Raw genomic sequence first — 22,875 nt, forward strand, 5'->3', positions numbered from 1 at the left:
TGCTGCACCCCTCTCCCTGAACCCTCTGAAGCCCCGAGACAAAATAAACCCTCCCTCTTTGTAAGCTGTTCCCTCAGGTATTCATCACACTTAAGCAAAAGTAACCAGTACAGGGCATGAGGGCGCTGTGACTGGATTGTGGAGGCTTTTCTCAGGACCTCTGAGAAGCCACAGCAGAGTGTGACCTTGGGCCCTCTCTTGCGTGGGTCTTCACAGGCCATACTACCATCTGCCACCAGGGGGCACAGCTGCTCCAAAAGAAGCCGTAGCTATGGGGGCTTTACAAACCCATCTGAAAGGCAGGTGGCCGTCCTCAGCCAGAAGACTACCCACTGTGAAGAGAAGGCTTAGCTGACTGTTACCGCTTTCTAAACACATGGCAAATGTGGATGAATGCTACATAATAAATAGATAAGAAGGAAAGAAAGGAAGGGGGGGGAGAGAGAGAGAGAGAGAGAGAGAGAGAGAGAGAGAGAGAGAGAGAGAAGGAGCCAGGCAGTGGTGGCGCACACCTTTAATTCCAGCACCGGGAGGCAGAGCCAAGCGGATCTCTGTGAGTTCGAGGCCAGCCTGGTCAACAGAGCAAAATCCAGGACAGGCACCAAAACTACACAGAGAAACCAAGTCTCGAAAAACAAAACAAAAAAAAAAAGAAAAAAAAATAAGAAAAAAGAAAAAAACAAAAAAGAAAGAAAGAAGGAAGGAAGGGAGGAAAGAAAGAAAGAAAGAGAAAAAAGTAAAGAAGTAGCTAGTTAAAGGGTTGGGAAGAAAGCCTGGCCAGCAAAATGTTGACATGCAAGAAAGCGTTCCAGCCCCCAATGTCAGCACTGGGTGGGTGGGATGGCAGAGGTGGGTCCCCGGGGCTCGCTAGTCAACCAGCCTAACCTGATCAGCGAGCTCCAAGCCAATAAAGAAAGAGATCTTATCTTAAAAAAAAAAAAAAAACCAAGGTGGATGGCACCTGAGGAGAAACCAGGTTGACCTCTGACCTCCACACGGACATGCACACACATGAACAAAATGTATCTGTGGTTCTGCAATGAGAAGCAAAGCAGTGACCAGGACTGGCTGATGCTGTAGGATGGCAGTGACCAGGACTGGCTGATGCTGTAGGATGGCTGGGCTGCAGGTCTCCACAGCACAGCAATGTCCGCGGGCTCAGTTTTGACAAAATGACGGGGTAAAGAAAGGATCTGCACTCCAGTGGGGCCCAGTGGGTGGGCACACCTGTAACCCCAGCACTCAGTACACAGAGGCAGGAGGATTACTCTTAAGATCCAGGCCAGTCAGCGCTATAGAGTGAGACCTTGTCTCAAGCAAACAAAGGCAGATCACTGCATTCCTTAACGTCAGCTCTGGGTGGGGTTACCTCCAATGCACCCGACAAAGTGAACCAGAGGGCTGCCAGTGACACCTGGGGTTCACTGCCCTGAGAAGCCTGGGGAGGAAGAGGGCAGAGCGTCCTTCCCAGGAACCGAGCCAAGCTGTCCACAGTGCACTCCCACTGTCACAACCACTAATCACCAGGAAGGCCTGTGCCTAGGAGGACTGAAGTTCCAAGAAACCTCAAAACCTCCAGACAGGTAAAGCTGAACATATAAGAAAAGAAAGGGAAAAAAAAATCTACAATTCTTCCATTTCAAATGAGCCCATAGGGAGTTAGAGAAACAGCTCAGCAGTTAGGAGCACTGGCTGCTCTTGAAGTGGACCCAAGTTCAGTTTCCAGCACATACACGGCGGCCTAAAACCACGGGAGTGCGACTCCAGGTCTAGGGATCAGACACCTTCTTCTGACCTCTGTGTGCACCAGGCGTGCGTGTGGTGCACACACATACATGCAGGCAAAACACTGATACCCATAAAGTAAATAAGTCTAAAGATAAATAGCTAAATATGAGCCTACAAATTTAGTCCTACATAACACATGGATCCTGCTGAGTGTGACAGCCAACAGCCATCAGCAGTTGGAACATGAACCAACCCAGATGAAACAAATTCTGTCTAGGAAGCAGCCTGCAAACATACCCAAATGTGTTGAGGATGTTTGGGTCATAAATGAAGACTTAATTCTGTCATGCAAATGTACTTGCAAACAGCACACACAGCTAACTGCTGGAGCAGCATCCATTGGCTGAGGCCACCCACTCAGAGGACCAGGAACAGGTGGGCCTGGTCCCCATGGTCCATTTCTATTGGGGGCACAGGGAGGTGGAGCATGGCCCTAACTCGGATTGAGGGCTTTTGAAGCTGTTGACTGGGCAAACGTCAGCCTCTTCCTGGAATAATTGAAGGTGGGGTGCAACATCTGTAGGTGATGGTAGAACTGGGCCCAGTGTTTGGGGGGGGGGGGGAGATAAGTGCAAACATTTCCTCCAAAGTGTAGATACTGAAGAACGACCTTGTTGTTGCAGCTGTGTGGTGTAGCAAGATTGTGGCAGGGATGCATGGCAGGGGGAAGCGTTGGTTCCCCTAGAGATATGATGGGCAACTGAGGAGGGCACAGAGCAGGATACAGTCCTTATTGTCATCCAGGATTGTCTGCCACAGTACAGTGCCAGTTCCTATGGCTCCCTGTCAGAAGTGAATTCCTTTTCTGGGAGGTCCATCTATAAAGGATCAAACTTAAGCAAGTTTAGCCTTCTGGCTTAGTAACCATTAATAAAACAGGAAAAAAAATTTTTTTGTTTTGTTTTTTGTTTTGTTTTGTTTTTCGAGACAGGGTTTCTCTGTGTAGCTTTGTGCCTTTCCTGGAACTCGCTTTGTAGACCAGGCTGGCCTCGAACTCACAGAGATCCGCCTGGCTCTGCCTCCTGAGTGCTGGGATTAAAGGTGTGTGCCACCACCGCCTGGCTGGGAACATTTTTTAAAATGTAATTTTGGAAAAGAAAAAATGTATTATTAAATTTAAAAACAAAATAGTTTGTTAAGATTTCTACAATGACCAGGTGATGTTGGTGCATGCCTTCAATCCCAGCCCTTGGGAGGCAGAGGCATGCAGATCTCTGTGAGTTCGAGGCCAGCCTGGTCTACATAGTGAGTTCCAGGATAACCAGAGACTCTATGTACAGAAATCCTGTCTCAAAAAAAAAAAAAAAAAGACAAAAACTCTGAATTGGTCACAATCAAAGAAATAACTGATATTTTAAAAGTAGGGCTTAAGAGATAGCTCAGTGGTTACGAGTGAACACTGCTCTCCCAGAGGACCTGGGTTCAGATCCCAGCACCCACATCCCACTGCTCACAATCACCTATAACTCCAGCCCCGGGGCATCTGATGCCCTCTTCTGGCTTCTTTAATCCACTGATAAATTTAAAATGTGAATGGATGTAGGAGCCAATGAAACTGGAAGGTGGGGGGGGGGGCTTTGTTGTAAGAAGTCAGTCACCAAGGACATGTCTTTGGGGACTCCATCTTCCTTTGGCCCCTTCCTGCTACCACTCTGCTCTGAACCCTGTCTGCTGGGGTAAAAGCTACTCTGTCAGATCCCTCCCCCTTCCCCCCACCGCCTCCCCCCCACCCTGCCCCCAACCCCCCCACCCCCGCCATGGTAAACTGAAACCGTGAGTCAAAGAAATCATTTTCATCATTTTGCCGAGGTATTTGGTCATGATCTGGCTTAGGGCGAGCATTCCCACACCTCACTAGCCCACAGGAGCTCAGCTCCGCTGCACAAAGTTCTGGGCTGAGTTTCCACCCCGCATTGACTCCATCTCAGAGTATTTGCCCTTGGTTTTCCTCTGCCCAGAGGAAATAGCCTCCGAACCACTGCATGAACTCCCACACCTCATCAAGGGCTTCACATCCCTTCACCAGAAATGGCCTTCCTGTCCTGTGTATACGGCCCACCCCAGACCCTGCCACTGGCGTGAGGAATCAAAAAGACAGAACGTCCCGTAAGTAATGCTGTTGATCTGATTGGTTACCCAGAGAAGACAATATTAGCGTCTTCTCCCCCACAGTTACCAAGCACAAAAGTTAATCTCTAGTAAGTTCAAGGTCTAACTGGAAAGTGAAATTTCTAAATGTTTTAAAGAAAATGGAGGGAGGAGGCTTGGGTACAGCTCAGTTATAAAGTACTTGACTAACGCACAAGGCTCCATTCCCAGCACCACAGAAGCCAGGCTCCACAGTGTGCGCCTACAAACTAGCAGTGGGTAGGGAAACATCAGAGTCATCCTGGGCTACACAAGACCCTATGCACAAAAAATGTAAAGAAGGAAATACCTTTTAAAATCACATTGAAGGGAAAAAAATGTACAACCCGAAACAACATTGACCATAAAATTAAAGGTTAAAAATTGTGATTATGTGGGAATTAAAATGCTTATTCAAAAATATATGCCACAAAGAAAAGTAAAAATAAGCCACATAAATTCAGTTTTTTACAGTTTCATGTATGAACAGTTTTTACAATATTTTCCTTGTTCTTCTCCATTCATGACTTCTCCCTTATTAGTATTAACTGTTAATTAATTAGTAATTAATTAATAATTATTAGTATTGTTACACACACACACACTGAGTCCATTTAGTGTTGTTTGGATGCACGTGTGTTTAAGGCTGACCACTTGGGATTGGACAATCATCAGAGGGCTCATATCCCTCTCTAAGTAACCATTTACTGCCCACAGCTCTCCATCTGCGGGTAGAGCCTAATGAAATTTCCCCCATCCACATCGGCATGTTGACTGGCAGCAGGGCTTCCTGGTCCTCTGGCTCCTATGAATTAGCCACATTTTAAAGAAGGCGATAACGCACAAAAGTTTAGTGTTTAGTATCCGAGTAGAATAATAAACAAAGGCACGTGCCTTGTGAAACAGGAAGCCGAACTGCAACATCCTACGGTGGAGAACATTCAGAGTATTCACTCGTGTAAAGGACATTCACTTTAAACAATGAGATCCTACTGTGCGCAGGGTTTCCAAAAATTAAAGTCTTTGTTAATTCCAAGAATTAAGAAAGCTTTGGAGTACTTCAGTCACTCCTGGGAGGGAAGTGGCATTGAACCAGAGACCTGAAAACTGAGAAGTCTTCGATTTGAGAAGCTCAGGGAAGAACTTCCAAGAACTCTGTGTGAGGAGGCCTTGAGCTTCAGAGGAACCAAGAGAAGAGCCATGTGGCTAACCAGCCACAAGAAACAAAGTGTCTCACACTGCCAAGCAGAATGCTGTGGGGAGACAAAGAGAAAGCATATGTGTTGATGAGTCTGTCAAAGCGTGTCCCTCCCTGCCACCTCACTCTCCAGCTCACAGAGCCAATAGCATCCAGGTGACATGAGACCTGAAGCATACCCAATCGACATAAAGGACCTTCCTCACTTCAGAAAAAGATTCCATAGCATTCAGCCATAAAGAATGGAATCCTGTTTTGTTTTGTTTTGTAGCAAAATGAATGGGATCAAAAGACATTGTGCTAAGTGAAATAAACTTAAGATGGGGACTGGAGAGATGGCTCAGAGGTTAAGAGCACTGGCTGTTCTTCCAGAGGTCCTGAGTTCAATTCCCAGCAACCACATGGTGGCTTGCAACCATCTGAAATGAGATCCGGTGCCCTCTTCTGACCTGTAGGCAAACATGCAGGCAGAACACTATACATAATAAACAAATTAATCTTTAAAAAAAATAAACTAAGCATGTAAGATGAATATCACATGATCTCTCGTATGTGGCAGTTACAAATCCAGCTAGGTGCCACGGCGCACACCTGTAAACCTACCTACCATTCAGCATGCTGAGGCAGGTGGATGAAGATTTTGAGGCCACCTTGAGCTACAAACATGCACTAAAAAAGAAAAAAAGTAGCCACATGGTGTGGAGTTATGATTTGGGGAATGGGGGTCTTACAAGACAAAGGGAGGCTGGATTTCAGGTTTGGTCAATCTATGCATGTGCTGGACTATCACATTGGACCTCACTAATATGTACAGTTAATATGTGTTAGTCAAAAATAAAATAAATTCTTAAATTCCAAAATCACAAATTCAAAACAACTAAGCCTGGTGCAAGTGAAGGACCCTACCACAAGTCAGACTTAGGTGGTAACGGAGGAGAGTGGCAGTGGAGGACCCTGGTATTTGGAGGTGTATTTCACATGAAGACAATTAGGAAGTTCTGCTTAGAAACCTTGAGTCTCTATAGTGTCTTCTGCGTCCACAACCACCCTGAAACACCATGTCCCACGGGGCTTTCTCTAGCACGTCTATGGGTTTGACGAGTTTTGATGTTTGTTTTGTGGTTGTTGAGGCCATTAGTGTTGCTTTCAACTCCTGGCCTTGTGTCCAAAGCAGGAAGCAAGAAACTCAAGCCCTGTCCCCTTCCGAATTTGACAATGAGGTGGGATGCTGAGCATTGTGCTTCTGTGTTCATGTTATTCTGAAATTAAGGTATACACAATAAAGGAGATGAACAGAAACAGTGATATAGTCATCACTTCCTGGCCTCTGGACTAATATCAAGTGCTGAGATATGGTTCTCTAAATACAGATGTCCCTCTCCCAAGGACAAGCTCCTTGAGGAAGGCACTGATGCTTCTCTGTTTTCTCCCACCTTAACCACTAGCCATGTGGAGAGTCTTGCGTTCATTAATACTGGGAAGGGCTGAATGAGAGAATGAGCAAATAAATGCCTACTGATCTACTCCAGGGCCTGGCCATTTATTTGTTTCACAATATCTATTGAGGATCTACTGCATTTAAAGTTGAGTGCCAGAAAACAATAACAAGCTAGGCATGTTTGTCCAGGAAACTGGGGAAAGTACTGAGAAAGAGCTCTGGTATAGACCCAGGACCTGGGGAAAGCTTCAGGGACATATCACCGAGCTGAGCTGGTGGCCCAAAGGGAAGCTGGCAGTATCTCAGGCAGTAAAGCCTGAGGTCCACGCACCACCGACTTTTGGAACTTGAAACCAGACTGGAGGAGAACCATGAAAACATGACTACTTCCTTAGCACCCATCCGTTCCCTGGCATTTCACCTCCTGTGTAACACACACGATGTCTACCCATCAAGACTCTAGCCAACAAGGAACCAGGAACCTAGAGTCTCTGGGTAAATGTTGAGTTCAGAGTCTGGCACCTCCTTCCGATTGATCAGAATCTCCAAGAGTGAGCGCTGATCCAGCCTTCCGTGTGCCTTTCTAGCTTTATGCCCATCTACAGCTTCTTTTGCATCAGCCTGACACACGAGGGGGCCAAGAAGTCAAGCCACGGGAGTTCTCTTGGGTTGACCATTGAAACGAAGGGGTCAGTCATTTCATCTACGCTTTTAAGAACCCTGGCATTCTTCTGTTGTTTTTCTGCTACGTTATTTGGCTGCTACTTCCTGTTAGTGCAAAGGCAGACTTCAGCTTCTAAGCTTATCCCTCTGGAGGAAGCAGGGCTGAGTTGTACATGTCTCAAATTTGATAACATCAGCAGAGCCCCTCTTTACCCCCTATCTTAACCAGGAAATGACCATACATGTCCTCCACTCAGAACACTGGTGATGACCTACCTTGAGGCAAACATCGGCTAAGACAGAAATACACATGAGAATGACATCATACTTGGAGCCACTCACCAATGCAAGCAAACTCTGACTCTCACAATGAGGGTGAGAAAGCCAGTTGCTCCCCAAGATGACTCAGTGATTATATAAAAATATAATTTCCATACCTCACTTTCTGCTCTTAAACATGGCTCTGCTTTTTCTGTTCTTAGAGAGGCAGAGATCCTTGCAGATAAGGAGCTGAGGCAGCTGGCCTGAAGACTAAAGTCTATGTCACAAGCAGACACCCTGCTCCCTAATGCTTGGCTAAACACCCTGTGAATTATCATCCAGCTGCCCTATTTCAAAAGAACTCTAGGGAGGAGGAGATGTCTGAGCTGGGAGCTGAAGGGCAGGCATGAGGAAGAGATCTCTGGGAGATGGGAGATGCTAGCAAGAGATAGCTGGTGAAGGGATCTGTTGACTCTATCCAGTATCTGGAAGATTCTGTAGACCTTGTGGGGCTCCAGGATTCACAGGGCCTGTGCCGACAGCGTTGCCTTGGAAGACGCTCTCTTCTGAGTCTGGGTGGGAGGCAAGAAGGGAGTAGATGCAGAGAAACCAGTTAGGAGACACTCTTATGTAGACTGAGCAAGAAGTACCAAATACTTTAAAAACACCAAACACCACATAAAGTGCTGTGGGGGAACCCAAAGTGGTTCCGGAAGCCAACACCTGCAAGACTTACTCACTGCTCTGTGAGATCTTAGAAGGTGGAGGGTGGAGACGGCCTCCTGAATCCTGGAGCTGGCATTTTCCCAGGCAGAATACAGGAGGAGAAACGGGTTTGGAAAGGAAGTCAGTAGCTGCCTTTTAGACGCACGGAGTTGGTCACACTCGTAGGACACCCACATCACATGAACAGGTGGGGCTGGCACCAGGAAAAAGGGCTGGCCTGGAAACAACACAAACAGTTCTCAGTGACACTGCTGTCCCCACTTAATGAATTTTTTTAAAATAGACATTGCCGAGGTAACTTGTTCAAACCTGTAGAGACTGCAGCTGTGGGCTTTATCCAGCACTGACCTGCCTGAGGAGGGAAGGAGGCAGAAGTCACTTCCTGGGAGAGGCAGGAAGAGATGTGCCTCCAGGGATTTGGGACTATCAGGGACCCTCTTCTGCAGCCCCAGGTCCTCAAATATAAACTAGAAATAGGAGAAATGAAACGCCAGCTCAAGGAACATGCTCGAAACCTGCTCATTATTCCCTGAGACGAGGCACTTGCCCTCCCCTAGTGGGTAGAACTATACAACAAAATTCCACAGACGGTCCCCGTAATTCTAACACTCACATATAAGACACTTCTCTCTTTGATTCTTTGATTTTTTTTGGAATGTTTTTTTCCCCTTGCAGGATTGGGGATCAAACCCAGGGCTTTGCCCTTAGGCAAGCACTTAATACAATCCTCAGCCTTAATTCTTTTGCTTTCTTAAACCTAAGGACTACTTCTTTTCTAAATACTGTGTTCTTCTGATGTATTACAGGTATGAATGGTAAAGCATTGGTAACAAGGGAGAGCTCAAGGAAGGGGCTGAAAACCATCCCAGTAACAACCAGTAAGAGACGGCACCCTGACAGCTTGCTGTTTGCCTCTGGCCTTGGACTGTGCAAGTATTCTCGTGTCCTGTTCCCCGCGCTCTACAGAGAAATGGGGACTAACTCCCAGAGCCCAGCATATCTGTGACCACTGAGATGGAACACAGCGCTGCACGACCATACCACCAACCCTCACAGCGACACTGCAAGGGACAGAGAGATGCACATCTCCATTTGACAAGAAAGAACATTGGAACACCACAGCCCAAGGAACCTGCAGCCACAGGACCAGTAAGGGGCAGACCAGAACCCCAGCCAGGCTTCTGTGCAGTCTTCTTTTGTAACGTTTGCTGACGTCATCTTGAACAACAAAGTCTCACTTTTCAAATACTTGCATGCCACATTATTACAAATGGCTTCCAGCTATTGCCCACATAGTCCCTGACTGGTACGCATTTGAGATGTTTTCCACCTTCACTATGGTGGAAAGGACTGTGATTATCTTCCTCCCCTGTAATCCTCTCTACTCAGCAGTGGTTACTTCTGTAGAGCAAATTCACAGAGGCTGAACATGTCGGTCAAAGGGTTTGTGTATTCTCAACACAGCTGACAAACAGTATCAACACAATTAGATGGATGTTCTTCCTTTTACAATTTATAAGTGTTCTGTTTGTCTGCAATCCTATGAATGTTGAGAATTGTCTTATTCGTATTGAAATTCATTCACAACCGAAGTTATGAATGAAATTCTTGATTCCTGATGAAGCAGAGTTTTTTTCTAAAGTCATTGACCATTTCATAATTCATTTTAATAAGCATTCACACACAATCCTTGAGGGATGGGAAAATTAAGGGAATGTGATCTGAGAGAAAGACAATTAATTTTATTCATCTAACAACAACAACAAAAAAAAAAGCAACCACCTAACACACAGGGAATGTTCTAAACCTTCCAGGTATTAAAATGAGTATAAGCATGCAAATACTGGGTACCTAGCATACACGGAACACTTACCCTAAATACCATAGGAATTACAAAGGAGACTCAGCATCTACGCTCCAAGAATTTAAAAAATAGTAGGAAAACAAAACAAAACAGCGGTAGGAGAAGGTGTTTTAAGCTTAATTATCCTCTCATCGTGGACAGAGTTTCCAGCTCCTTTATGGCCGGGTTGGATCAACCTTAAACCACTGTTGTTGTCCATATGTGTCTGTTCACCTCACCTGGGAGCTCGGGGGCAGGGATGGCATCTTACTCATAGATAGGTCACAGCACGTCTGTGAGTGGTTTCCTAATGCCTTCCTAATTACTCAGTGATGTACACGAGGGACGGGTCGTCATGTCCTCAACCCACTCCCTGCTGCCCACTCCCGTATTATTAGCTCACTGCGCGTCCGAGAGCACCAGGAGCACAGACCAGATACTCAGACATTATGGGATAGCAACAGACGTCAAGTGACCATCACCAGCATTAACCTTCAGTTCGCCTAAACCCTTTCACCCTGCAGAGTTCAGGCATTCCCATCTGACAGCTGCTGATGCTGCAGATTCTGGGGGATTAAGAGTTCTGGTTTTGACTGTTTCTTATCATTTGTTGATGTCCACAGCTCCCTGAGACTCCTAGAACACGTGATTCTCAGCAGAGTGCTTAGAAAAAGAACCCTCGGACCAAGTCCATTTCACTGCTCTGTGTCGTATCAGTGTCCCGTGTCTTCCCTCCCATCCCCCTTCACTCAGCTTGTCCAGGCATCTCCCAGCTCTGTCCCTCTGTCCTCTCTGAGACACTGTGGCCCAGCCCCTTCAGGGTCTCCTTTCCTTTTCTCTCAACCATGTCTCACATCACCACAGATGTTCCCCCAAGTTTCCCCTTAGGTACTTACTAATGTACTGCCTGTAGGACCAGCCTGCTAAATAAACATTTAATTCAGGCTCAGTGAGTGCTCCACTGCTTAGAATGACAGGAACATCAGATAAGGAGGGGAGAGGGAAATGGAGATCAGGGTGGGGTGGAAAGGACTGGCCACTAAGGCCCGATTGGAACCCGACTTAAAAGTATAAATAAGCGGGTGGGATGATGGCTCAGCAATTAAGGGAGCCAGGGTCCTAGGACCCACCTAGTGGCTCATAACCCTCTGTAACTCCAGTTCTAGAGGATTCTACATCCTCTTCTGGCCTCCAAGGGCACTGCATGCATGTATGTGTACACAGACATACATACAGGCAAAACACCCACACACATAAAATTTAAAAACAAAGGACTTTCTAAAGGTAAATACGATTGAGAGCTAACTAATAATGTGAGCAGAAGAAGCTTTGTTCCATCGCCCCTTTCTTCCTCTTCCACCTGAGAGGCCTTCACCATCAGAGGAAAGGCATCAACCCCTACTGGCAAAATAGTCCACTGAAGGTCACAAGGTGAGACAGGCAGACCTGTGTGTCCTATTCCTGGTCTCCTCTGAAGACGACAAAGGGCCTGAGGTTCCAGGCATACACATGCCTCACATGCGATATCATCCCTCTTGGGTGTGGTAAACACCCCCCTTCTGGAAGCTTGCAACAGAGGCAACACTAAGAAGACTGTGGAAGAGCGAAGAGTGAAGACCACCAGAGCAGAAGCCAGTTCCCAGGGGTGTGACCCTGAGTAAAGTGAAAAGTGTGGAAATATCATGCTCCATCCCATAACGTGTCTCAGCAGAAAATGAAGCTCTCTTACTGATAACACACTCACACACCTCCCCAGGTGCCAGTGCATATCATCGCCACCCTCAACCACACCAGCCCTGCACTAGGCACCATATCCTTGTGACCTCATAGGACATCACTAGGCATCCATCCAACCCAGGTCAGGCCTGTGTTCTCCCTGCTTTGAATCACTCTTCATCACTTTTCATTTCATATCTTTCAATCTCTCCTTCTCTCGTGCTTCCTGCCTCGTATCCTAGAGATACGCTCCAGCTTACAACACTTAAAATCAAGTACAGGAGCTGGAGAGCTGGCTTAGCAGTTAAGAACACTTATTGCTCTTGCAGAGAACCCAGGTTTTGTTCGCAGTACCCATATGGTAACTTACACCCATATACAACTCCAGTTCCAGAGGATCCAATGCCCTCTTTTGTCATCTGAAGGCATGCACACACTGCACAGACATACGTTCAGGCAAAATATTCATACATATAAAATAAATAAACCTTTTTTAAAAATTCATTTTAAAAAAAAGCAAGTATAACTGGACATGGTGAAGTACACTTGCAATCTCAGTGTTCATAATGCCGAGGCAGGAGGATTGGGAGGGTAAAGGCAGCCTGGGCTAGAGAGCAAGACCCTATCTCAAAAATAAATGGATGGATGGATGGATGGATGAATGGATGAATGGATGGATGGATGGGCCAATGGACAGACAAACAGACGGATGGACCAACAGGCAGATCAAGTACGTCAGAACTTCCCTTCCTGTAGGTCCCAAAGAAGGAAATGGAATGAAGGAAGAGAGTTCAGGCACTTAGGGACTGGCCCCAGTGTGACTCTGACCCCAATCATCTGGAAAACTCCCCTGACGCCAATTTTAAATGTTCCATGGATCAAAGCCCCCTGTTTAAGGTGCTCCATGGATCAAGGCGCCTCTGCTCAATAGACTTCCAATAATTATATGAGCTCCAGTGCAGGTAAGTACACTTCATCTTGTGCACCAGGAGACAAATCAGCATGTCACTGGGCACCCACGATTGTTTTCTTTGTTCCGTAACCATTTAAAGACACACAGCCCTTTCCGCTTGGGTGGCGTTCTCTCTTGGAACCCCTCCTGCTTTGGGAGTTTCTCTTTCCCTTTCATTTCTAATTAACTTCAACAACTTCAACAGAGTTGGTTGAAGCACTCAGCTCTGGAGTCTGCAGACTCGTTCTCCATCATCCACAGGACGAGGTCATGGGGTCACAGTAGCTATAACCTCTGCAGTTTTCTGTCGGCTGTTACATCCTCAACCCCACTCCACTGGCTGCCTCATTCCTCTTCTATAACCCACACTGGCTCTCCCTGCTTCCCCATCTCAGCTTACCAGCTCAATCCACAGCTGTCTGAATTCATAACCACTCATGGCAAGGCCAACACCCAGCACTGTCAGATCCACTGGGGAAGTCCCCTTCAGTCAACCGTATTCCTCACTCTCTCTGTCTTGGAACTGTCCACCCTCTGGTAACTATAATGCTACTCTGTCGTTGTGGGTCCCTTCTGAACACTTCATCCACTTGCTACACAGTCACAGGGTTTCCTGTCAATCAGTCCTTACACCACTGATTTTTGTTTCTGGACCATTGCACTTCTTGTTGAAGTTTTCCTTGTTACCTCTAACTCCCAGATTTACACATCTCGTTTGCAAATCCTTCTTGAATGACAGATTTGCATACACACCTCCAAGCTGCACCTCCCTGTTGAACTTTCCAAGGTCACCTCAAACTGAACCACCTCAAAATGAACTCACCGTCTCCACCCTGGCCCTAACCCTGCTCCTCCTGGGATCCCTGTAGTGGCTCTGCTCACTACTCACCCATCCAGGCAAACCAGACACCCTGAGTCCTCCTTAGCTGCACCCTCTGGCCTGCAGTCTCCCGCTAAGATCGGCTCTTTGAATAGCCCTATTCTTTTCCCTCAGTTCCCAGTGTTCTGTTCTTCCCTGACTATTTTGTAATCACTCATCTGGAGTATTGCCACAATCTCGTCGTTAGAACCCCTGGTTCCAGAGTTAGCACTCTGACACCTATTTCCCTATACACAGTCACTAGGGTGTATAGTCATCTGACCCTGGATCTGGAGATGCCATGTTCTTGCTTTAAAACTCCTTACTGTCTATGGATAGGATTCAAAGTCTCTGGCATTGACCATTTCATTCACCAGCACCAGCACCAGCACCGGCATGTCTCTCTTTGTTCTGAATATTCGTTAGTCATTCCCCGCTCACACCATGCTATTCCACGCTGCCGCGCTTCTCTCTTCAGGGACACTCACCCTTTCTCTTCCATCCTACAAACCAACTCATCTACTGTTTGTTCTAAAAGGCATCACAGCCCTTCCCTTGTACTCCCGAGGCATTCTCTGCTTACCTCTACCTCAGCGTTGCTCTGCTATTTTGAAATTACCTCTTGTTGGACATGTGTTCCAACATCACACTAAAAGCTATTGAAAAGGAGGACTTATAGGAGTTGCTGTAGTACCTGACTTATCTTACGCCCTCAAGAACACGAAATCAAGTAATTCTTACGGCAAGGATACGAGGTAGTGTTACACATGAGGAGACTGGGTCTCTGAAGGTCGGGGTGCTTTCTAACCTGGGAAACATGAGCCAGGCACAAGCTAGAAATGAAACTGAGATGCCAGGGCCTCAACTCAGGAAGATGGCCCTGACAAGGAATCTAACGAAATGAAGGAAGATTCTAGCAAATGAGAGAATACAGACTTGTGGGCTTGGCACTGTGGGTTTCTTTTTTCTTTCCTTTTTTAAAGATAGATTTTTACCATGTAGCCCAAGCAGGCCTGGCATTTGTGATCCTCCTGCCTCAGCCACATGATACAAGCACGTGCCACCATATCCAGCTAACCTTACTGTTTCTAGGTAGAGTCCCAAGACACTAAACTACCAGACCAGGTCTACTCACTACCCAACTACAGATGCTGCAGGCTCTGGCACAGCCAGTGTGCCCGTAGATATCCCCCACTCTGAATCACAACCAGCTTCTCCCTTGCACTTACTCAACCTCTGTTTGCTGAGCAAGAAGGCCTCACCTCTCTGACACAAGCTTCCAGGAGATTCCTAGTACAGCTCATGGCAGGGAGTGTTCCCAGATTATTCAGGTGACAGAAGAGACACACTTGGACATGTGCAGACAAGAGCTGCATTCCCTCAGCCTCTACTGAGAAGACTCCGTACCTCTCCTACCTACTTCCCAGCAGCCTTCCCCAACAACAGGAAGACAAGCCGAAGAAAACTGAAGCCCCAAGACCAAGAAAACAGACAACATTGTGAGACAGCAGCGAAAGAGAGAGGTGGTTAGAGCCCATGACCCCACACCTGCACACATCAAAACACGGCCCCTCCCCGCACTCCTTCCTCCAGAGATCCTAGGTGGAAGATGACTGCATCTGGGTGAAGGAGACAAGGATATTAGGTTGGAATTATTCCAAAGAAAATTAAGCTAGCATTTATGTCTATGAAACACAAAAGAAGGTGGGGGGCTGCAGATAACAAGGGAGAAGGATAAGGTCCCCTTCTCTGGTAAACCTCAAGCCAAACATAGGTGAAGAGCCAGAGGTCTGTGGTGAGAAACATCCTACCCTCTGTCCTTACTCAATTCAGTGACATCCAAGCCAACTTCTCACCCCCTCAAGCTGTGTCATAGTCTCACTTTAAAACCCATGGTCCCAGGGGCAGGGAAGATGCTTCCTGCCTGAGGAAGGGGAATGACCAGGAGACTCCTGGAGCCTGTAAACAACCTCAGCCCTGGTCACATTCTTCATTCACCAGTGGAGACCTTCAGACACCTGCCCACCCCCCATTTCCCTCTGAAACTGAGATAATGGCCTTTTGTTGACAGAGTTTCACAAGGAAATGGAATTTGTTGTCCTCCTTCTCCACCTGCCCTTAGCCAGCTCCACCCCGTGTCAGCTGCAGTAGAGGACACCAACAGGGTAAGCCACATCCGGGTGTCTGTGAGGAGCACATGCAGTCCTGACTCACCTTCATTGCTCAAGAAGGGAAAAAAGCCTGGGAAACCTGGGGTCCCCCTCCGGGGAAGGAATGATAGCTCACAGGTAACACCTCGGTTGACTCTCTCCAGCCGTAAGAAGAAAAACAAACATTCATTGAGTGTCTCCTCTTTGCATATATTATCTCATTAAAAGCTCCCAACACACATCCCATTGTCTCACTTGATAGAGGAAACAGAACCGTGAGCTGCTTGGAGGCCACACAGGTAACAGTCACAGAGACACAAACACACTCCACTTCAGAGATCTGGCTGTCGCCAACCACTCAGGAGCCAACCTCCTTCTTCTTTGCATGGACAATGATGGCGCCCCCGTTACCTGAACTCGTTGCTCCCGTCAGAGCATGAGTCTCCCAGGTTGGAAACCACTTTCTGATGGTGTCTTGGGGGTGACAGTAAAAACACAATGCAGACAAACTGAGGCATATTTAATAAGTGTGATTGATTGGCTGCTATTGACATTATAGTTCATCAGGTGATTAAAAAAAAAAGACTATTTTTCCTCTACAGCAAGGTTTCTCAGTCTCAGCATTACTGACATTTTAGGGCAGATCTGTCTTTGTCATAAGGATTGTTCTGTGTACTGAAACACCCCGACCTCTATGTCTTAAATGTCGGTTGTACCCTCAGACACCGCAGAGATGACAGCCGCAGATATCCCCCAGACATTACCAGATGCCCCATCAGTGGAAAAAAATCACCCTCACAATTGAGCACTATTGCTTGAGAGTAAATAAATAAATCGAATAAAACAGCAAGAAAACGACTTCTATCTCTGCTCAAATAGCCCTCATCATAGTTGATAAGTGAGAACCATCATCTAAGTTCCAGAGTCTGAATTTCAGAAAACCAAGACAAACCTTCCTGTTGTCCGGAACCAAATAGGGAATTTCACAACGAGATGTCACCAGCTAGAGGGACTGCGTAGGCAATCAGGCTTGGGTTCAAATTCCAGTGCATAGTCCCAAGTCGCTCTCTGTAAAGAAGTGGCGCAGAAATAAGCCTCTAACTGTCATCCTTGTACCCACTGGCTTTGCTCAGTTCACCTAACCTCCATTCCTGCAGTGGCTCATAGCTGTGAGGAGTAAATACGGTGGGTAAATACAATGTTTAGTGCAGTTTGGCTCAGGAAGTCTTGGAAACAATTGCTTCTTCCCCTCCTCCCATTTGTCACCAGACTCTTGAGGCCATCAGGAACTTCGGGCTTGTTTTGAGTCTTTTCCTACCACCCTCAAGGTGAACATGAACTAAGTCAGAATCTCTGGCTTGAGGGTACATAGCATAACAACTGATCTATTCATTCATAATAAGCTAACATGTTATCTCCCATGGAATTTTATTGATGCTAAAAGCTGATAGTATAATATTTGTGTTAATTCTAAAAATGTGATATAACATTAATCGTTTCCTATTAGCAAATTATAAATGGACTATGTAAATCAGTACACCACATTCTTAAAAGTATTTCATTAAAATATCTGTATACTTGTGTGGCGATAGATGGATGGATGGATGAATGAATGGATGGATGGATATGGATGGATAGAAAGATAGATAGATAGATAGATAGATAGATAGATAGATAGATAGATAGATAGATAGATAGAGGGTCTTATGCATTCCCTGTGTACATGAGGATGACCTTGAACTTTTGATCCTCTTGCCTTACCTCCCAAGTGGTACTGGGATTATAGGCATGCACCACCATGATCAGTTTCTTTATTTGCTTAGGATCAAACCTAGGGCTTCTTAAGAATGCCCTCTACCAACTGAGCTATATCCTCAGCCAGAATGTTTAATGATTAGTCAAAAATCTTATGGCATTAATGAGTAAAGATAGACATAGGTTATATGGCAATGTCTTTAAAAAGTAATGCTTTAAGTGCATCAAAAAATTACAAGGAATAATTTGAACAAATAGTTATTTTGAAGAAATTATTAAATATTTTATGTTGTTAAAAAACTTACTGTTTAAGTGGTAATCTTCAACCAAAGGACACGTTCATAATATGACTTTTAATGTAAGTATGTCTTTCTCAATATTTGGAGAAACAGTCCTATAAGTAATTCTGAAGTTGGTGTATCCATAACAAATTACACACATAGCAGAATTGCAGCTGTGCATGTGTCTAATGGCTCTGTTTGTTATCAGGAGAGTAGATGCTGTCCTTTGTTCTGGCTCCCAGGGAAGATAAGCTACCACACATGGTGATGACATTTGAATGCTCCTCCCCAGTTTCACATCAGCACCTAGAGGGAATAAAATGAATCCAGGGTCCTCCTGTTGATTCAGTTCATCAAATGATACTTAGCAGAGACGGTTTGGGCTGGGCTCAGGGCCGATTTTCATAGCCAAGTTGTGAATAACTGGGCCACCACCTGGAAGTGTGTGTACATGACATCACTCACCTCGTGGGACCAGGGCTTCTCTCTCTTCTTCTCCCAGGGCCAACAATAGCACCAAACACAGAGATGCTTGGCAAACATTTGACAAGATGAGTCCCATCCTTCCCTCGTGTCCCTATTCTTTCTACCTTTCTTCTCCCTACACCCTTAATTTGGTAGTTTTTTAATCTGGTGTTTCTCTAAGACAGCCAAACACCACCTGTCCTAGTTAGGGCTTCTGTGATAAACCGCCATGACTAAAAGCAACTTGGGGAGGAAAGAGTTTTATTTCTGCTCACAGCTCCCTGAGGGAAGTCAGGGCAGAAACCTGGAAGCAGGAACTGAAGCAGAAGCTGTGGAGGAATGCTGCTTACTGGCTTGCTCTCATGGCTTGCTCAGCCAGCTCTCTTACACAACTCAGGCCCACCTGCCCAGGGGTGGCACCACCCACAATGGGCAGGACCCTTCCACATCAGTCATTCATTAATCAAGAAAATGCCAGATAGACTTGCCTATAGGCCCACCTTATGGGGGCATTTTCTCAAATGGGAGTCCCTCGTCCCACACGGCTCTAGCTTGTGTCAAGCTGACATAGAACTAAGCAGGACACTACCTGAATAGAGTAGGGTATTAGAGAATCGGTATCCTTTTCAAGAATTGGAATGAGGGAAACCCCAGGAGAAGCCTACGCTTTTGATTTTGCGCCTGGAGAGGAGTCTCTGTCGAGACCTTGTCAGACCACCCCGCTAACCCACAGCTCATCCCGGGAGTTCCAATGCACACGGGCTGATCCATCTGCCAGGTATTTTCTCACTATGGAGCCTTCAGCTTAAACAGTAGGGACAATACTCCAGAGTGTTTTGATAAAGCACTATACCTTTCAGCACAGCTGAATGGGAACAAAGAGGAGCCTTGCTTTTCCCTTCCCATCCCCCCTCCCTCCTCCCCCTTTTCTGTCCTCCCCCGTGCCCCCTCCCCTGTCCCCGACCCCCCCCCCCAATTTTGCTTAGCTCTCAGTAATTCGGAAATGCACTGCAATGGGCTCCTCTTGCATTCTCGCCTCTCAGGGAAGAGATCTCAGGGAACTGGCCTTGGAGTGTCCAAGCACCCATCCCCATCCTAGCTCTTACTCCCCTGTGGGAGACACCTCTCCTCCTTCCTCTTCTGTTTGGAGATGGGAAACAGGAGCCGTGACTTGTCTTTGTGTCTTATTTCACTTCCTCACCCGCCAACCCACTCTCACTGGACCGCCAGTGTCTTCGACACTTCAATGTCTGCCCAAAATGAATGAAATCAACTTCTGCTTTAGAGGAGGCCAGGGAGTCTAACCTCGGGAAAATGCTCAGACAGTGAATACTCCTCATGCGACACAGCGGTCAAGATCTTCCTTAAATGCCACCCATGCCTGTTTTCACCACAGCAACACAGGGCATTTCCAAACACCACAATGCAAGGCAAACCTTTTAGATCCCTGGTTTCTAGACTGTGGATATCAAAGATCTAGATATGGCACCATTTTTTTTTATTTTTCCAAGTAAGGACATTAAAAAATAAACAGTTGAAATGAGGGAAAATCTTTCATCTACAATAGATATGATTTCATTTAAAAAGGACATTCAGTCAAAAAATAATAAAAAACTGAGGTTAAGTGTCAAACAGTTAACCCTGAAAACAAACACACAAGTAACATATAAACTCAACAGGTTATATTTAGGAATGTATATACATATACAAATACATATTTCCATGCAATAACAGTTGATGAAAAAGAGGCCATGAATTTGAAGGAGAGGTGATGGGTTTACAGGATGGTTTTGAGGCAGGAAAGGGAAGGGAGAAATGTTTTAAATCACAATCTCAAAAGTAAACAAACAGACTGTAAAGTTTAACAGCAGGTAAAGTTGACTGCCACCAAAACTGATGCCCGGAGTTTGATTCCTAGAACCCATACGGTACAAGGAGATAATGGAGTCCCCAGGTTGTCCTCTGGCTTCCACATTTGTGCCATGTTCTATGTGCCCCTCCAGATTCATATATACATACAGGATAAGCAAATAAGTGCAATAAAAATTTTTAAATATCAAAAAGCTTCAACTTTCAGAGTTGCTTCAGCCTTCTGGTGTTGCTACACTGCAGAGGCTGTGTGCTGTGTGGTTACTCAACCGAGAGCCTGAGGAAACCCAGACCCAAGACCAACTAATAAGGAGGAAGAAGGTTAGACTTCTGCCTTTCAGGCAAAAATTGGTCAGTTAATGTTATGGATCATCAATACTTTCTACTCAAACAGATCTTTCTGTGGGAACTCATTTCAAATTCATCAGACACTCTGGAAAGATCAGATATGGAAGCTTGACAGACCCCAGCACCTAGACTTCTGGGAAGGAGTCACACATTCGTCTCGTTCCCAACAAACGTGTTCAAACCCTCACTACAGTGGATTCTAGAATTGGAGTGACCAAGGCTAATTTGGTTAATAACCTTGGCACTACTACCAAACCTGGCACCAAAGCCTTCATGGAGGGTTTGCAAGCTGGTGCAGACATCGCTGATTGGTCTGTTAGGTGATGGTTTTCATTCTCTGTATTTGTTTGCTGAGAAAATAACTGTGATCACTGAACAGAGGATGAGCAGTATGCCTGGGACTCCTCAGCAGGGGACCATTCACAGTGAGGACCAGCACACGAGATTCTAGTGGTCTTGGAACTAAAGCTATCCTGCATCTGAAAGAAGACCAGACTGAGTACTGGCAGGAAAGAAGAAAGTGGGTTGTGAAGAAATATTACAGGTGCTGTGGGATGTTCTGTATGTCAAATGTGTTGCTCTGATTGGTTAATAAATAAAACACTGATTGGCCAGTAGCCAGGCAGGAAGTATAGGTGGGACTAACAGAAAGGAGAATTGAGAGAACAGGAAGGCAGAGAGACACTGCGAGCCGCCGCCATAACAAGAAAGGTACAGTAAGTCACGAGCCACATGGCAAAGTATAGATTAATAAAAATGGGTTAATTTAAGATATAAGAACAGTTAACAAGAAGCCTGAGCCATTAGGCCAAACAGTTTAAATATAAGCGTCTGTGTGTTTATTTTATAAGTGGGCTGTCGGACTGCCGGGGCTTGGCGGGACCCGGAGAGAAAACTCACTAGCTACACACAGGTTCGTAGCTGTCCCATTCTCTTTTCAAGGAGAATAAACAGGATAAGAAGTCAGTGGTGATGAGGTTAAAAAAGGGGTGAGGGAGTGGGGAGAAGAGGACAGAGGAAGAGAAGGAGGAGGAGGTCGTCTGAATTAAACCTGAAATAGTCCTGGTTCTGAAGGAAGAGGAGGAGGAATGAAGGAAGAGAGGAAGGAGGAAGGATGGAGAGAGGAAGGAGGAAGGATGGAGAGAGGAAGGAGGAAGGATGGAGAGAGGAAAGTGACAAGAAAAGTAAGTACACTGATCCAGAGGAACTCAAGAAGCAAACCCCATTGAGACCAGAAATGCTGCTCACACTAAGTGTGGTGCGAGCTGCAAGAGCCTGACTCACGGTTGGGAAGAACCTCTGGAGGCCGGGCTTCCTGTTGTGGTGGTGGTGGTTGTGGTGGTGGTTGTTGTTGTTGGACAGTTGGAATCCTGAGCCCTTCTTTTGGCCCTAAGATGTGCTCTTTTTGATCCATTTGAAAACAGAAGAAGAAAGAAAAACATTAAGTTGTGTGTCCACAGAACTCCACTGTGCATAGCCATGAGGAGCCAATCCCCCAGAGCCTGCATTTTACTGGAGGAGTGGTAGGTTCCAAGGAGCTCCTTCTAAGGAACTCCCATGAACTGTTGCAGAAAACGAAAATTTTGAAAGTTGTCAGAAAGAATTTGATTTAAAAAAAATAAATAAAACGCTTAGAACTAGAACTGCCTATTGAAGTTGGAGAAGATTAAACAGGACTGAAAGTTTTATGAGCACTTCTCTAAAATGTGGGATTCATGGAGACTCCTAAAGTTGGAAGATTTGGGAGTCGCATCCCTGCCTCGGGCTGCACACCTGAGTCTGATGGTGAGATGGTTTCTCTGGAGAACCATTGCACCAGAATGAAGAAAAATCAGAAGCATGTGTATTTTATCACAAGGCTAACTTGGTCTCTGCAGAATGACCCTGAAACCATGGCTTAGAAGTGATCTGTGGCTCACTGGTGAGTAGTGTGTTCAACGGCTGGAGAAATCTAAAGGGAACACCTTAGAGTCAGTCACCAAAGAGGGCTTGGGACTTCCCAAAGAGGAAGAATGTATGGGGGAGAGTAGAGACAGACTGACCCAGGCAGCCACGGTGTTGGAGCAGCTCACAGGCCAGACGCCTATATTACCGAAGCTAGATACACCGTCAGGTCCTTTGGCATCAGGAGAAATGAACAGATTGCTGTTTACTGAAGTCAGTGGAGCCAAGGCAGAAGACATTCTGGAGAAAGACCTGAAGGTACAGGTGTATGAGTTATAGTAAAATAACTTCTCAGATACTAGAAACTTTGCTTTTAGGATTCAAGAACACATTGATCTGGGCATCAAATATGACCTGAGCATTGGGATCTATAGCCTAGACTTCTATGCAGTGCTGGGTAGACCAGGTTTCAGCACTGAAGACGAGAAGCGCAGGACAGGCTATACTAGGGCCAAACACAGAATCAGCAAAGAGGAGCCCATGTGCTTGTTC

The 22,875-nt window shown here is 46.0% G+C and overlaps 1 pseudogene; it reads left to right on the top strand.

Annotated features, from left to right (window-relative positions):
• Positions 1-22,662, top strand: part of LOC131915612 (heat shock protein HSP 90-alpha-like) — a 174,220-nt pseudogene extending 151,558 nt beyond the window's left edge.
• The last annotated feature ends 213 nt before the right edge of the window (positions 22,663-22,875 follow it).

The sequence above is a fragment of the Peromyscus eremicus genome, chromosome 7, assembly GCF_949786415.1.
Source record: "Peromyscus eremicus chromosome 7, PerEre_H2_v1, whole genome shotgun sequence".
In the NCBI taxonomy this organism is placed as follows: domain Eukaryota; kingdom Metazoa; phylum Chordata; class Mammalia; order Rodentia; family Cricetidae; genus Peromyscus; species Peromyscus eremicus.